The sequence below is a fragment of the Ipomoea nil genome, unplaced genomic scaffold (genome assembly GCF_001879475.1).
Source record: "Ipomoea nil cultivar Tokyo-kokei standard unplaced genomic scaffold, Asagao_1.1 scaffold0146, whole genome shotgun sequence".
Lineage (NCBI taxonomy): Eukaryota > Viridiplantae > Streptophyta > Magnoliopsida > Solanales > Convolvulaceae > Ipomoea > Ipomoea nil.
Window position 1 is genome coordinate 3,029,172 of NW_017616574.1, and position 2,847 is coordinate 3,032,018.

Genomic DNA, 2,847 nt, shown 5'->3' on the forward strand with positions numbered 1-2,847 from the left:
GAGTGATGTCGCCGCTCCCCTTGCTACGGCTTCTGGTCGCGGCATGGACCCTTTCCACACGGTCGCATTGTGGCATCTCCATATATTGTACATGACCCCTACCATAAGCTGTGTTTGCTCGGTTACTCAAATAATGTATTATGTTAAATAGTAACGTTTTTTAAGTTATTATGTTATTTTTATTTTTATTTTTAACATTGGTGACCAAAACATATACAAAATTTAAAACAAAACTAACGAGGATCAAAATAACCACCATAATGTATAATTAGATGTAATGACATTTACGCGCCATTTTAACTAAGAAACAAATTTTTTACCTATTTGAGATCAAAGTGCAATTTGAATTAAGTAATTATCCTTAATAATTGAACCAATTTTTACCAAATATTAGACAAGCAAAGTCTATAATATTGCTCTAAATTAACATATAATATCTTATAATTTGAGATTGGTCTGGGACATATAAAAATATTTCATCTTACTTTGTATAAGACATGAAAGTGATTCAAATTTATGACTATTCAATAATTAAGGTTAAGAATATCTCACATTCGTCAAGCAGTTAGTTTAGTAAGTACAAAGTTTCAAGTTCAACTCCGATCCTTGTGGAAACTGCTTATTGGTCTTTCTTGAACCGATTAATTAGCTATGTGCAACCTAATAAGTTACTTTATCTCCTTGTGATCCTTTGCTGGCTAAGGCTACAAGACGGGCTTCCCCCAAAGTGTACCTTTGGGTAGTGGTTGCGGGCATTCCCATAAATCAAAGAATATCACATGCTAAGAAATAAAGAATGAGTGATGGATTTATAGTGTCCCGAGTCAACTAACTAATCGATTATATTTAATTTTTTAAGTGTGATTTGACTCATGTGCATTATGATTCAATTGAGTGATCTCAGTGACTATAAGTTTTTTTTTTTAATTTTATAATTCATTTTTCTGTCACATTCTTGGAATATATAATATTTGAAAGAATGTGATTATTTGAACTAAGCATCCTACCATCTCCATTAACATTCTTCTATTTTAAAACATTAGAACCAAAATCACCAACTATAATTTCTTGGTCAAGTTGAATGTATTGCAGACTTGCAACAGCACATGAGAGCATGTCACATGACATGCCATTGCTATCAACCAACTTTATTTTCGTATGAAACACGAAATAGATGTTAGGACTTAGGACATTAATAATGAAAAAGTGTAGATGGAGATGATGTCTTTTGCAAATTAATTATATATATAACGTCAATTGTACTAAGAACAATATTAGTGGTAAAGTTTTTTTTTTTTTTAGTTTTTTTACGTTTTTTTTTTTGTGGTGGTATTTAAAAAAAAAATGTTGTTGGAGCCATGTAGATAAGGGTGTAAAAAATAAAAAATAAAAATAAAAATAAAAAACTCATGGTGATCGCCAACATTCGCTCCCTAATCATGCAACGTAGTCTATGCGATTTTTTTTTCTTTGTTTCATTCTCAAAAACTGTGCTACGTAGTTATATGTGCAAAATTTTCTGATGAAGATGCTCTAAGACTCTTGTAATTCAACAACAATATTTTGGTTTAGTATTATCATAATCTTTTGCAAAGAATTTTGGTACATCTTATTCTACGTATGTCTCCTATTTAAAAAAATAAAAAAAAAATATTTTGATAGTGGTTGAAACAAGAAAGAAAAATTAATTTCTTTTGAAATTGTCCTTTTTTTTCTTGATATAATAATTGTTGGGGGAGGCTATGAAGGTCGAGCATAGTATCTTAATTGCCGTCCAAAAGTGAAGATGATTGTTACACAAGTATAAAGAAATACAATTTCACATTTGCTATTAGTTATAACTTTTGATGTAGTGATAAACGTTTGATTATGATAGCAACATTTTGGAGTATAAGGTGTTGAAGTCATTTTCCATAATTTTTATAAGTAGAAATTGCATTTTTAGTCTATCAAAGTATTTAATGCTAGTTGTTTTAGTTCATCAGTTTTGCCGCTGCAATATAAGGAGTAACTCATGACTTTTCAAATAAGTTGTAGTTTTAGTCCATGGAACAACAGAATCATTAAACTATGACTATAAATTGTGTGATTTTTGTAGGAATGGGAAGCATTTCCCATAAATTATGTTAGAGTTTTACTTGTTTAAAAAAAAAGTTTTTATTTAGTTTATGTGTATTTTAGTAATTTCTTGTTTCTACTTTATAATCTCTTCAATTTCACTATTTCATATGCAAAACAAGAAATTAGCAACCTCATCCCCTAAAATGCACAATTAGGTGTGATGTATTGGTGCATTTTCAAACACTGTGTGTGCATTTAGCATGCATAATGGTGAATCTGCACGAGAAGCAATGTCCGCATTTAAACCAGTATATATATATATATATATATATATATATATATATATATATATATATATATATATATATATATATATATATATATATATATATATGAAATGGTTCAGGTGCGGGGAAGGGTTCCCATGCAGTTGACGCACCTTAAACATTAAAATGGCGCATCTTAAGTACATAAACGAACCACGCACCTTAAGCATACAAACAAAGCACCTTAAGTACACAAACCACACACCTTAAGCACACAACAAAGCACTTTAAGAATACAAACCACGCACCTAAGGTTTTAAAATGGCTCACCTTAAGTTTCACACAACTGATGCACCTTAAGCATACAAATCACGCACCTTAAGAAGGAAAACAACGCACCTTAAGAAGGAAAATCACGCACCTTAAGTTTTAATAACTACTCACATTAAGCACAAAACCAACGCACCTTAAGCACAATCCACGCACCTTAAGCACAAAAATCATGCTCCTTAAGTAGGAA